Below are 16,274 nucleotides of genomic sequence, written 5' to 3'. Positions count from 1 at the left end.
GGATCTTCGGGTCCATTTTCTTTTTATGAACATATATTACATGATATTCAATATCAGTTTTAATAATATATGTGATACTTATACAGGAATTTCTAAAAAATCCAGAAAACAAGATCTTAGTTTAATTAGTTGAGAAAATAATTTCACAAACTTCTGATTGTGAGTAGAGACATATGCAAGATATTTTAGTCGATGCAACAATTAATGTCATAAAAACGTAATTTCTCAAATTTTTATTTTCCTTTTGAAACACACAAAAATTAACTGGATTGAAGAAACTTCTGGTTCTTCAATACAAATTATTCGCATCATATTATATCCGAGATGACCCAACCGGTTTTACCAACGACTCATTTAAGTGTAATTTGTAAAATACTAGTTTACAATGACATGTGCTTAAATTGTACTGATATAAGTGTAGTACAAGCCCGAGGGAAAAACGTATAGCTTTTATATTATACATTTTATGTCCAAATTCATTTGTGTAATACAAAGATATTCAATATCTCCAATATAATTCATATGAATTATCTATGACGAAAATATTTGACAGGACATAAAGAGAACACGTATAAAGAAAATGTAAAGGATTAAAGTTCATTCGAATCTCGACTCTATCAAAATATAAGCTTACTTTCGTGTGCCTTTAAGATGGACTAACAAATGTCATCCATCCACTATACTTGTAAAAAGAAAAGAATAGCATAATTAATATTTATATGAGAAATCTAAGCACTATTTTAACAACTTTAAAATATGTAGCAACTTTAGACTATTGATATATTCTTTAATAGATTGCAATGTTTTAATTCTCTTGTTAAAATATCAATATTTAGAAATAATGTGAATAAAGAAATTGTATCCGCAAACATTGATCATCCTAAGAATATCTCATGATTTAACACTTTAATCATACGCATGCATATAAACATATTATCATATAATTATCAAAATCATATCACTAAAATTATATCATCATATATATAGATGAAATATATAGATTTATAATTCTAATTATGAAATAATTTATACTCTAACAAATTTAATAAGTTTTTAACATATCCAAATGCTAGAAAATTACAATAATCCAAAAATATAGTTATCCTTCTGGGATGTGTTATAGTCACTCATATCATTCTTCTGGAATGACAAACATTTTATGAGTATATTACAATTTTTTACATTGAAACACACAAATTTCTTTGTGAAATCCTTCTAGAATACTTCACTATTATTGATTCAATCCATCTAGAATTTGATAATATAGGTGATGCAATCATTTTTCAAATTTTTAACATAACAGATGTAATCCTTCTGAGATATGTTATTAGTATAGATGCAATCCTTCTGGGATTCATTAATATCATGATGAAATTCTTCTAATATTCTAGTTACAATATTTTAAGGTGTGAGAAATCCTTATTTTAAAACTTTAACTCTTCGGGAATTATATATCACAAATGATCCTCGTAGTGTTAAAAAGAAACAATTACTTGTATAATCCTTCTAGGAAGCTAAAAAAAAATCCCTTCAAAGTCATGTCACAAATATTCACATCGATTAAGAAAAATAATTCTTTAAGTAATCCTCTTGAGATATCTTAACATTAGTTTAAGAGAGGTTTTTTTTTGTAGTTCTTCATGAACTCAATCATAATCACAATTTTTTTATAGTTCTTCAGGAACTCAATCACATTTTGTAGTTCTTCAGGAACTCAATCACAAATCGTTTACTAATAAAAATAATAATATTTATAATCCTTCTGGGATGCACGCTATTCATGCAATTCTTCAGGAATGCATGAAAATTACAATTGTTGTTTTCATGAAAATTGAACAATCATTCTTTAAGCAATCCTTCATGGATGCTTCAAGAACTTATCGATGATAGACAACTTTAAAATATATAATTGTGTTAATTAAACAAAATTTCCAATGAAATCTTATAAAAAAAATAGAATAGCATACTAAAATTTAATCTATAAGATGAAGAAAAATCTTAAAAACTTACTCGAAAGAGAAGAAACATGATTATGCAAATTGATCATAAAATCGCTCACACGGTAGAGTTTCGTGCTGATAACGTGTTATGAAACTAACTAAAACGATAGAGATCAAAGAGAGGTAGAGAAGAAAGAGAGCAATATTATCTTATCTTATTTCAAGTGTGCTTTACATTGTAATATGGGTCTCTATTTATATGACTCAAGGGAGATAGAAAATCACACATATTAAACACATATTAAGTATGGAATAGGAAGATGAAGAACTAGGAGATGGATGGACATCCACTAACATAAATATTCATAACATTTTATCCTTTATAATTATTTATAATTTAAAATAAAATAAAATGGTATGAATGCAGACATACAAACGATTAATCTTCATATTAAAGAAAAAACATGAATCACTTCTATTATACAACATTTGTGACGTGTTTGTTTCAATTATTGAAATCACATTTTTGGAAATGTGACATTAGAAATAAAAGAATCTCTCATTTGTTTTAAGTTTTTTAAAGAAAAACATTCAAGTACTTTTTATTTCAAGAATTGTTGTTTATTCATGTTTTTTTTAGTGTTATTTTCATGTCTAAAGGATGAGAATCCAACATTCTAAAGAAAATAAAATTTAAGTGATTTTAACTTCTCACTATTATTTATATTTGTTTTTGTTTTATGCCGATTAAATGGCCAGTAATAAGAGGTCCATTTATTCAACCCGCTCTACTGATGGGATATAAATACCTTTACAAAGGATTTTCAGATACACAATCTATAATTTCTATTTTCACTACAACTATCTTGAACTTTTAGTTGTTTTGGGTGTAGGAGCGCTAACCATATAGGTATCCCCCCTTTGATCTGTCGCATCAGATATTAATAATGTTGATTCAAGATCAACGTCTGTGGCTTAAGAAGCACCTTGATCGCAACCTTCGATCCATGGTGCCGCCCCACTTTAGTGCTCAAGAAGCTTTGCTCTGCCGTAATTTCCAGAAGACTCTCTGTCATACCTCAAAATTTACAGGATATAATTCACATCTGTCAATTTACTAAGGGCGTTAAAAATCAGGAGCCATAGGTTTAATATACCTATTATTAAACTCGCTCTCTTATAAAACTTCCTTATAGGTTGATTTAAAATAAATAAAGGTATGAATAGCAAATGCTTAAGATCCAATTTGATTTAGGCCCATTTGTTTATCACCATTTAACCATTGCATATTTATATTACTACTAACTATGAATTATTAGTGTTATTAATTAATTTTAGTAGAATTATCATTATTATTAGTTCTAATTATTGTTATTTTTATTATTATTTGATTTCTTTTAGTTAAATAAAAATATATTATAATAGTATTTTAGTGTCATTATTATTTTATTATGGTTAATATTAATTAGTATCATTTAGGCTACCAAAATAAATAAAAAAAGGGAAAAATCAAATTGGCCCAATTGTAGAAGTCGCTATTCACGTTCATGATATCAGACCAAATCTCCGGCCAATCTTGACCAAAGAGGAAAATTATCATGTAATTTGCAAATCAAATCCCCCATGTTAATTTCAAAGATTGACTTGAATCTTGTTAACCTAATGCAATAGATATAAATATTTAAATTGATTCAAAGCGTAAGGGGGATTTTGGGGGGGGGGGGGACGAAAATTCGGCCGGGAGAACCATAACCGAGTTCTGAACATTTTCATAAAAAAGACAAAATCATTCTCTCAATGGCAGCGAATTTCAAGGCCTTTTGAGAATCAAACGCATATCCTGGGTATCTCCTGAAACTGATTCGTCCATCGCAAACATCCAACAAGCCCAAAAACGCGCTCTGTACCTCACGTTTATTCATCATGTTGAAATTTTCGATTTCCTTCATACACTCAATATAAATTGTATTTGAATACATATTCATGTTCAGAATCATATTTGCAAACTTTCTATGCCATTTAATTGTTGTTTGAGTGCAGGAATTACTATTTGCCATTGTTAGGGTTTTGAGGTACGATTTAGGGGTTTTGATTACACGAGGAATTGGATAAAGGTGATAGGCTCATCGTGATCGGGAGGGAATTTGCGAGCGAACCATGTCTTTGCTTTTGATTCAGGTGGCTTGTGTGGATTTTTGAAGGGGACCGGTGTTATGGCTATGGTTATTGACTGTTGGTAAAAGTCATTACCAAGAACGATGGGTAAACGGAGAAGAAGAAGCATACTAGGGCACTGGGCGCGTCACTTTTTTTTAATTTCAGGATTCGTTTACTTTTATATAATATATATACATGGTGTTATGTAAACAGCATAGGTTAACTGGCGCAATTGGCAAAAGAGTATCTCGAGGATCATAGGAAACCTGGGTTCAAAACCCAGTGTAGGTCTGTTCGTTTTGTTTTTCTTCCATTATTTCTCCTTCTGAATACATTGCAGATCCGGTGCTGCGCATACATGCTAGGCCGCCACGCGCCTTTAGTTATGAGCCTTCAGATCTCTGCCCAAGTCAGATCAAAGGCCCTGGAGACGCTGCTCCATCATAGACCTTCCCAGGCGCATACCACCAGATCGGAGCCAGGTTCTCCTATATTTTGTTTATTTAATTATTTAGGTTATTTAGATTAATATTCATTAATTATGTTTAATTTGTTTAATTTATTTAAATAGAATTAGGATTAGATTAATAATATAATTAATATTAGGAGTACCTTCCGATTATTCGACCATCTCGATTAAATCTAATCAACTTTAATTGTAAATCACAAAAACCCTATTAAAATGATCAACACATTAGGGTTTGCCCAATCCTACTGCCCATTTGGCAAGAAAACATTAATTCGATTGATTCTTGATTAATATAATTTTCTCCCCGATCCGACTATATCTATTAGTCGCATTGGCGAGGAATAAATTTAATCTAATCAATTTATTCTGGTTTAATTCTCTCCTCGACCCGACTAAAGCTATTAGTCGCATTAGACGAGAGATAAAAGAATAAAACATGAGATTTAATTACAAAATTAAAACACACTTAATTTGCTGCCTGCGACGATCGAATCTATCGATCAGAGTAACCAGCAATGCCCCATTAATCCGTTAACTATAATGATCAAATCTATTGATCATCGCAACTAACGGTGACATATTAAACCAGGGTTGTACGCCCAAACATTCAAAACACACTAAACCACGATACTACGGATTTTCATCCTTTTCAATCAGGCGATTCAAAATGCCTTTCAAATCACAACTTCTAAAACTACGATAGGCCATTCAAAAAGCCTTAAAACCATATCAAATTCAAATTCTAAGGCGTACAACCCTGTGCCCGAACTACGTTGACTCTGATTCTCCATAAGGAGATACGTAGGCACTTGGTAACAAGGCGAGTCTCCCCCCTTCCTCCAAATTCTAATCATGTTCAATTATTTGCCTTAACCCTATTAACTGTCTATCATCTTTCTTTATGTTAGCCATAAACCTTAGCTTTATAACGCAAACCTTAGGAAAGGGTTGGGGGTGCCTAACACCTTCCCTCGACCTAATTATAATAACTTACCCAGAATTTGTTAACTGCGTAGGGTTTCCTATTCGCCCTTCAGGATAGGTGGCGACTCTAAAAGCTATATTTTTAGGGCAGGTTGCTACACTCTCTATTTATGGTTCTGCAACAGAATAGTCGTAATGTCTGTGGGAAACGACTTTCGATTCCTGCGAATTTCGCAAGGTCAGATTCAATTTTCAAATATGAAATATGAAAGCATCTCATGCAAAGAATTTGAAATCTCAATAACTCAAAATCTCATATCTACGCCATTTGGATCCATCAAACTCTGATCCAAATTGATCGTTCGTATAGATCCCGAATCGATATGAAAAAACACCAATAGATATCCCCAGATCTACAAATTTCCAACCGGTCATGCTCAGTTTGAGTTTAGGCTGACCAATAAATTCGTTCTTCCCTTCCAACCAAAGCTTACAGATGAAAATCTCTAGATTCTGATTTAGGTTTGTCTCAAGTCCGAGTAATTTTAGCATAGTTCGTGTCCGAAGAAACACTGCCACATAGATATCGTCTTGATCCAACCCGATCAGATGTCTCATCATTGTAAATGTCCTATGTCGGCCATGACACCATAGCGATAATGAAGTTGTTGAGTTGACCACAAGCTGGTACAGGGAGACAGGCAGTCAGTGTAACACTTTGATTTTTTGTATTTTTGTTTTTAATTTCGTTAAAATTGGTTTTATTTAGTTATTGGCGTGCTTGGGTAATTTTAGTTGATTTTAAATGATTAAAATAATTAGAAAATAGTGGATTCATGAGATTTGGGTAGAAACTAGGAATAATGAAAATATGGGGTAAAATGGTGAGAAATAAAGGTAAGTTGGGGGCCAAGATGATATAATTAGAAATATAGAATTAGGTTAATATCAATAAGAAGGATTATAGGAGCCTTTGAATTATAAGTACGTGAAATTAGAAGAAATTATGATAAAGAGCAAATTGTGAGAAGAGGCAAAATAAGGGTTTGAGTGAGAGGAAGAATCCATAGCGAAAGATTGGTTTTGCTAGAAACTTGAGGTAAGGGGGAATTACTCTAATATTGGTGTAAAATGCATGAAGGGTAGAGAGGGATCCTCACCCTCCTCTAGGTTTTTCTCATCTTTTTTACCATTGTTGATGCTTATGTGTTTTGGAAAAAAAGTTGTGTAAGATCTACTATGATTTATGTGAACTTACCATCTTTTTTAAAGAATGTTTTATTTGTTAAGTTCCGCTACAACTTTCTGATCTAATTGAAAGAGTATGCATGTTGATTATGTATAACACCTTACTTTTAGGAAATATTTGATTATCTTTTATTAATAAAGGGTCGGGGTTTTTAGGGTGTTACATAGTTGGTATTATAGTAGGTCGGTCCATTCAACCTAGGTTGTGAATTTGTTTATTTCCCTAGAATACGACATGTGTGTGAACACTGTTGATGCTCGTTTTTCTTTCCTAACCACTTGCCAGTAGGAGCGGATTGAAACAGGTTAAGGAGAAACTTATGCTTCTCTAATATGTTTCAGGTGTGAAGGGTTGGTTCAGCCTGGCGCTGATTTCAGAGTGCAAGTTTTTGAAAAAACTATGTTGTTTCCCGAGTTTGAAGAGAGTGCGGATTCGAGATTCATGTCTGCCGGACAAGTATGAATGTCATTAAGGGAGGATGATCAGTTACTTCATGATGTGTGCTTCCTTGAGAGTGGAGAGTGGTGTTGTGGCTGTTGATATGCATGTGGTATGTGAGTTTCCTGAGGATATTTGTGACTTGCCGCCGAAGCGAGAAGTTGAGTTCGCAATAGATTTAGTACCTGGTACTAGTCCCGTGTCGATGGTACCATATCGAATTTCTGCGTCACAGTTGAGTGAGTTAAACAAACAGTTAGAAGAGTTGTTGGAGAAGAAGTTTTTCAAGCCGTGTATCATCGTGGGGAGTGTCGATGTTATTGGTTAAAAAGTAAGATGGTAGCATGAGATTATATGTTGATTATCGACAATTGAATAAGGTCATGATTAAGAACAAGTATCCTCTTCCTAGGATCGATGACCTCATAGATCAGTTGGTTTCTGCTTGTGTGTTCAATAAGATTTACTTGAGATTGGGTTATCATAAGATTTGAGTAAAGGCTGAAGATATTTCGAAGACTATGTTTAGGAGTTGATACAATAGCTATGACTATTTGGTGATACCGTTTGGCATGTCTAATGCGCTAAGTGAGTTTATGGAGTATATGGATAAGTCTTCCATCCTTTAAGGTCTTCCATCCTTTAAGGTCTTCCATCCTTGCTAAGATTAGTTTTTTGTGGTGTTCATCGATGATATTTTGGTGTATTCTAAGCCAAATGAGAAGCATGCAGGACATCTGAGAATTATGTTACAAGTTTTACAAGAGAAGAAGTTGTATACTAAGTTATCCAAGTGTGAATTCTGGTTGAAGGAAGTGAGTTTCATTGGTCACGTGATCTCTAGTTTTGGGATAGCAGTTGATGTGTCTAAGGTAGACGAAGTATTATAGTAGGGGATTCCTAAGTTAGTTACTGAGATCAAAAGTTTGCTGGGTTTGGCTGGTTATTGTAGAAGGTTCATCGAAGGAATTTTGAAGTTGGCTTTGCCTTTAACTCAATTGACTTGAAAGAGTCAAGCTTTTGTGTGGAGTGTTTAGTGAGAAGAAAGTTTTCAAGAGCTGGAGAAGAAATTAACGTCAGCGCTAGTGTTGATATTTCCACATGTGAAGGAATATTTTGTTGTGTATTGTGATGCATCTAAGATGGGTTTAGGTTATGTGTTTATGCAGAATGGTCAGGTTGTAGCTTATGCTTCAAGGCACCTGAAGATTCATGAGAGGAATTATCCTACTGTTTACAGTGATTTCTGGTAAAACAATAGCTAGTCCTTCAAATTGAATATTTTGGTAACTTACAGGATCAACTAGATTGATCCTAGGACATGTGTTGAAACTCAATTATCCATATAGTTGGTTTCATGTTCTAGCGTTACTTTGTTTCTATGACAGTGATACAACTTTCCAAATGTTGTGACTATTTGAAAATGTAAATTAACATAACTTCGACTATAAATTCTAGATGACTTGGAATTTAAAGGTCTAGACTAAAAACTTAAAAAGAAGACATAAAACGCATGAAATGGCTCTAAATGTAAAGATTTTGATTGAAAAGTAAAGGAATCGAAAGATAGACAATAAACTTGTATTGATAAAGTAACATCAAACGTTAAAAGACAATAATGGTGTTTCTCATACGTACATTCTCAGTAAAAACTTGTTTCTCTATGGTGGTACTTTGAGTGTATTTGAGTGATTTTGTACAAAATGAACACCCCAAATCCTAACATGATGATTCCTATTTATAATATTTCGACCCTAACGGTCTTACTCTAACGAAATGCCACGCCCCTTTTTCATGTGCTTCGATTCTCTAAGACTTCCACGCGTCCCTCTGGCTAAATGAATCACTTTGAAATTCAAAATCTTCCCGCTCGAAGTTCTGAAGTGCGAATAATGTGACTTGTCGAAACATATCTTCAAAATATCTCCACATATTCTAAGTCTTTTATTTCTTCGACTTTGCAGACGTTCTAATTTGGGCCATACTTCGACATAAAGAAAACTATCCCTCGTGAATAAGCTTGAAATAGCCTTACAACAATCATTCTCCTTCAAAGCATGGACTTAGAATACTTCGTTTATAACTGTCGAAATCTTCAGCTAACAAATTGCCCCTAATAAATGTCTATTTCGAATCAAATGCAGAAATGGACATTTCTTGTCACTTTAGATTTTGACCAATGAGCTTTTCAGTTTCCTTCAGCTTAATGACGTCATAGTAATTATGACCTCTTTTTCCAAAATGTCTCCTCAAAACGTGCGTAATCAGAGTGGTGATTAACCCTAATAAGTAGGAGTGAGGTGAAGAACTGCGCAACCGCCTGTGCGACGAATCGTTTTCAAAAGCGTGTCCCACTAACTTTTCTCAAAAAAGCTTCAGAATTGCAAAGATCAGTCTTGTTCCTTTATAAATAGTAACCTCCGTCACTTTTAAATACTTTTCCTTTTGCTCTCTCAGAAAAACAACAACTCCTTACCATCTTCTTCTAGAAAACCCATTCAAAACTTCATATCTTTTTCAGAAATCTCAACATCAATGGCTTCTGCTGACCAAATGTCCAAGAGAATGCAACTTAAAGATGCTTCCCAACCGGTCATTAAGATATCCAGACCGCTGCAAGTAGGAAATCAAGAGTATGTACCAAAACCTCCTTACCTTGAAGAAAATGTAGAATCTATGCTTCTCAAGTACTTATTCCTCTTGATATTGCTGGTGAAACACACGCTTTTATGGGTCCAATCCCCGACCCTAATGTGAGTGTAAATTCTGAATTTTTCCCTAGTTATCATAGGTATAGGCCCATTGTTAGTAAAAACAAGGTTGATGATAAAGGAAAACCTATTTTTGTTAAAACTACGAAAGTTCGAAAAAATCAGGCTACGTCTTCGATGGAAGCTTCAGTGGCCCAGGAAACTATTCAATTAGAATACATGATAAATACCATTAAGGTATTTCAATCCATTCCTATAGCAAAAGACCCTGAACCTTATTATGCCTGGTTAGAGAAAGTTGAGGCGAAGAAGTCTCAATTCTGGAAAGACTTAGGAATTTATGACTTAATCCATCTACTGAAAACTAGTCTTAAGTATAACCAGCCTATGTTAGTAGCATCCTTGTACTTCTGGGATGCGTCTTGTAATACGGTGGGAGTAGGGATGGCAAGCAGACCCAAACCCGTGGGGCCCACCCGCACCCGAATCCGAGTCAACGGGTGAAAACCCGAGTTGACTGGGTTTGGATTCGGGTTCGGGTGCCACCCGATATTTCGGGTGCAGGTTTGGGTAAGGTGAAACCCGCACCCGAAATCCGAAATTACACCCGCTTATATATATATATATATATATAATATAAATAAATAAATATATATATATATATATAATATATTGTGGAAAGTTGTAGGAAAAATTTATTTTATGTATTTTGCTGCGGGTTTGGGTTTGGGTAAAAAACCCGAACCCAACGGGTGTGGGCGTGAGTGTTATTTTGCCACCCGAACAACATTTGGGTTTGGGTTCGGGTGCCGATTTCGGGTGCGGGTTTGGGTAGTGCGAAACTCGCACCCGACCCGTTGCCTTCCCTAGGTGGGAGAACTGACTTTTTATTTTGTTTTTCACAAAACATGTTGCGGTTAGCAAGAGTCACCATCGAATTTTCTTTTATCCAATAAGGAAAGGCTGAAAAGAACATGAAAGAACTTGATAGATTTTGAGTTCGAGGGGTAGGTTATACAAATGGAAGTGTTAGTTGTGTATCCATGGTTATCCATAGACTCTTAGTTGCTTAGCTCACTTTGTTTGATTTCTGTGTGTGTGATTTTGAAAAATATTTGGAGTACCAATAGTAAGGCAGACTTTGTAATAATTCTTGTTTCAGTCCTTAAGAATGTATATTGTAACACCCTTCTAACCCCCACGACATTTATATAAAAATTCAGAGTAAAACATAAAAACAAAGGTGCCACAATTCAATTTAAACCAATTTGTCATAAGTCATTTGTCATGCTACACTTAGGAACAAATCATCACTTTATCATAATCATGTTTCTACCCAGGGGAACATTCTTCACGGATAAGCATAACATCATCTATGCAAAATCCCCCAAAATAAATCCAAAATAAATAAATAGAGTTATAATCAAAGCTCTATACTAGAGTTCCCCAGTGTTACAATATCAGAGCATGACACGTGACGCTAAACTAACACACTGACTCATGAGCTAATCCTCACTAAGTCGAAAGCCGTTATCCTCAATCTGAAAATGAAAACATGTAAGGGTGAGTTTCATTCACGATTAACAAATATTATAGCATCATAAACAATAACACCTCATAGTTATATTATCCACCCAATTTCATCATATTCAGATTATCAGGAAATATCCATCATTTACACAAACGTCAACAGAATACATCGTTCAAACATACAATCATACTAATCATTCAAGTCACACGAATCTTGCATATGTATAAACTGACACTATGCATGTGGTACCAATCCTCATCAATGGGAATAACCCACCGACCGATCTATCATCATCCAGATATGGCCCTGCCAGCACAAATTCCGCACAATGGGAATTATGCCCTTCACTAAATCCACACCTCATTCGGATTCAGCCTGCAAACATATGATTATGAATGAATGCAACATATATGAAACATACTTATACCATCGTCAAGTCTATGATTAACATCATCTAATACTCAACCATCATCATCATCATCAAAGTATGTTTATATACATTAGCATCATTCAAATACAATCAATCATCATCATCATCATCATTAAGAACATACATGTATCCGCATCAATCCTTATCATCATCATTCTTAAGGAGCATACATGTATTCACATCATCCAAACAAAACAATCATCATTATACAATTCTCAACAATCATCACATCACATAGTCATGTTTTCAAACACATCTTATATTGTCACATTTCATCACATATGTCAACAATAAATCATCCATCAAACTAACAAAATATTCACATATCACTCATATCTTCGCATATAGTATCATATAAACTTCATCATCCGATTAAACAAATCATCATACGACTCATATTTTAAACATAGCATGTATTAACACATCTCATCACATATATGCACAATACATCCTTCAACAAGAAATTAAATCATAGTTTAAAATAATTAAGTTATACCTCATTTCATCATCTAAACAGGTAGATTATTTCATAAGGTGCGTCACACTCGAAACGGCACTAAAAACGGGTTTACGGTTTGAAAATTATGCATCTTTAAAAATTTTCCAAAACAACTATCACTAACAGCACACGGCGCAAACAAGGTTCGCGGCGCGAACTGAGCGAATCAAATTTCCTTGACCTTTCTGCCAAGCAGTTCGCGGCGCCAACCCTTGGACGCGGCGCGAACTGGCGATTTCACAAAATCCCCAATCGCAGAAAACAACATACGAGTTTTATCCCAATTCCACCAAACCCTGACCAAAACGATTCCAATCGACAAGATTTTACATACAACCACACAACCCATATTATAACACACTTTTAGCATACAATTTGAATCTATTATCATCATAACATCATCAAGTCATGCAAGTTTACCAAATCATACAATTTCATCAATTATAACATCTCTAAACCTAACATATAATCTAATTGACCTAGACAATATTCCTAATCATTGTTATCATCCAAAAACACGATAAGAAATGTTAACCGGAGAGTCCTCCCTTACCTTAGCCAAGAGTTCTTGATTGGTCTCTCCCTCTACTGCTCCTCTTTCATGTTCTTCGTGTTCCAAATCCTTCAGTTCTTTCATGTTCTTCCCTTTTCCAAACTCTTTTCACGTTCCCTTCCTTTCTTCCCAATTCCTTATTATTTTATAAAATAAACTTTAATTAGAATAGGGCCTTTAATAACATAACCCTCCTCATTCCTTAACATCACACATGGCCTAACACCATAAACCCTTCTTTTCCAATTAAATTCCACAAACCACCAATAATTCTATTTATTAATTAAATTTCCAATTAAATTAGAAATTAAAATATACGGGTGTTACATATACAAAGTGTTTTTTGAAAATATTTGTTTAAAGTGCCAACAGTAAGACAATTTGCTTTATGATAACTCTTGCATCAGTCCTCAAGCGTGTTGATAAAGCGTTTTGAAAATTTTTATTTTGAAAGCGTGGGGTGTAAAAATGATTTTTGAGTGTGAGCAAGCAATTAGGAGCATCTACCCACTAAGTATTGGTCTTTCCTATTCTATTCAGTTTCCTTTGGAGATAGTATTATCCATGCCATTAGTTGGTAGGAAATCCTTTCTATTGGATGTGCAGGGACAGGCGTAGGATCATCGAAGGCAACATTTGTAAGGATATCTTAGTATTCTCGAAGGGACTATCATCATTTTGTAGGGTCATTGAGGGACATGATCGTTTTTTTGAAGGCAACTCGAAGGGTCATTGAGGGATTATGATATTTTTGTGTCGAAGAGACGATGATGATTTATTTGTGAGCGTCATTTGCTAAGACATCCCTACGTTCGAGGGACATGCTTATTGTAATCGTAAGGCAACAAGAGAGATTACCCTAGAGGTGTATGTGTGAGAAGTGTATTGTTTTTCAGTTTATTTATCTTTTGAAATTATGTTAGCTATGTCCAATTTTTTAGTCTTTCCATGCACACCCTAATTACTAACAATTATATACAGTAATAGGAAAAACAAAATCAAGGTCCTAGACTATTACAAGACTTCGGGAGCGGGGGTACAAATAATAAAATGGGGAAAAGTAAAATTCTAATTAACTATTACAACCCAGAAGCAGATACAATAATTGATAAAAGGTGCGAGGATAGTAAAATACATGAAGATGTACAATAGGAGAGTGAAAAAGTTTTTTAGTGATTTTTTAGATTTTGATGATTAACCCTAAAAAACTTTAACTAAATGGAGTTGATCAGTTAAGCTTAAAGCCTAAAAAAAATTTATTTTAAAAAAAAAGAGTAATTAGTAAAAGACTAAGAAAACCTATTTTGATTTTTATTAAAGAGAAGGAATTAAAAGAGATTAATAAGCATCCAAGTTGAATAATTGACAATGGTTGCGTACTCAACTCCGGTTAACCGATTTTGAGTTTTTTTGTGTATTTTTCTCTTACAAACAATTTCTAGGGCAGAAATTATATGAAGAAGAAGAAGCAAAATTTTGTTTTTGATCCTATTTATAGAGTGTCTGTTTTTCTGTTCTCGCCCAGCGAACACTTTTTTTCTAAGCCTCTACCAACGCACAAACCTTAAACTAACCTTTTTGAAATATCTTGCCTCGCCCAACAGCCAAAGTCTCACCCGACGAGCTTCCTACTTCAACCTGCATCATGCGACCATGGCACTTTTTGCTACTGGAATTTTCTATTTTCGCTCGTTGGGTGTGCTCTCCCTATGCTTGCCACTTGCTCGCCTGCGCGAGCTTGCAGAATTTTCTCTTCTTTGCTTTGTGGATTCTTCTTTGGTTTGTGTCTTTTTCTTTGGTTTGTTGCAAAGATTTCCTGCTCACTAACACACACATCAAAGTCACCACACTAAATACACTTAAGGTCACAATCTAGCAAACTTGGGGAAGTCATTAATCAAAAACATTAAATGGAGTTTAAAAATGTCAAGTTTTCATGTGGAATTATAGTCATAATTGGCACTTATTACCTTCTAATCCTGATTACATAAATGCAGTCTCTGAAGGACTTAACATCCTCAAAACTGATAAAATCTCTCATCTGAGGGACTGGGTATCTCCTCGCGCGAGATTATGTCCAAATATCATGCCTAATGGGTGCGGTATAAAGTCTTGGTGACAAGTTTTGTTAGAGGGCTCGATAGAAGTCCCGCCTGAAAATGTCCCTTTTGAGGGACTCAACGCCTTCAAAGCCACATTACGTAAATGCAACATCTGAAGGACTCTCAAAATTGATTAAAGCTCTCTCCTAAGGAAACCAGTATCTCCTCGGGAGATATTTTGTCCAAAATCACGCCTAATGGATGCGACCTATATCAAGCCTAGGAGTCTTAGTGACAAGTCTTGCTAGAAGGCTCGATAAAAGTCTTGCCTGAAAATGTCTCATATGAGGGACTTAACGCCTCCTCGGTCGTATTATGTAAATGCAACTCCTGATGGACTTAGCATCCTCAAAACTGATAAAAGCTCTTGCCTGAGGGACTCAGTATCTCCTCGAGCGAGATTGTGCCCAAAAATCATACCTAATAGGCACGACCAATATCAAGCCCCAAAGTCATGGCGACGAGTCTTGCTAGAGGTCTCGATGAAAGTACCGCTTAAAAGATTAATGACCTGCCCGAGGGACTCAGCATCCCTTATCGGGCTATATGATATAACTTTTGAAGGGCTCCGCGCCTCATCTGCCAAGGCGCATAACTGTCGTGAAAGTCAGAATTCCTAAAAAAAGCCTATGAGGGAAAACATCAGTCCTCAGAATACTCCTATTAACCAAAGGTGAAAAACACTTCACCCCTTGCCAAAGAATTCATGTCTCAGAGATTGTGTAGTGTTATATTTGCAAATAAACTTGCATAGGGCAATAACTTAGGGTCGCGTCAGAAAGGGCGACGATGCGAGGTCGCCTAAAGGGAGGTATCGCTTCTCCCCCGAGTTTTCCTCGCGCCTAGGTAGAAGAAACGTGGGATAAAACATGTCTTGGATAATTGAAAATTCAATATAGTTATTGACCCACGTATCCCTTAGGAATAGGAATTCAACTAACCACCTTTTGACAGGGTGGGCAGCGACCCTTTCCAAGAAAACCCTAGGAATAAGGAATTCCTATAAATAACCCCATCCTTCAAAGGAAAGGGGGGACATCTCTCAAGTAAGACATATTTACCCACATTCAAACCTCGCTCGGAGAACAATCTGCTCCGAGTAACTCTAACAACATCACTCCAACCGCCGCCTGCAACCTAGCACCATTGTTCAACAGCAGGGCCTCTCACCTCACATGAGTTGGTCCCCTAAATAGTCTTAAAAACTACCGTACAAGGCTACTCGCCATCGTGAACCAACCCTCGTCCTCAAACATGTAATATACCTACTA

This window comes from Vicia villosa, linkage group LG1 (assembly GCF_029867415.1).
Source record: "Vicia villosa cultivar HV-30 ecotype Madison, WI linkage group LG1, Vvil1.0, whole genome shotgun sequence".
Taxonomy (NCBI): domain Eukaryota; kingdom Viridiplantae; phylum Streptophyta; class Magnoliopsida; order Fabales; family Fabaceae; genus Vicia; species Vicia villosa.
This window is presented reverse-complemented; position numbering follows the sequence as displayed.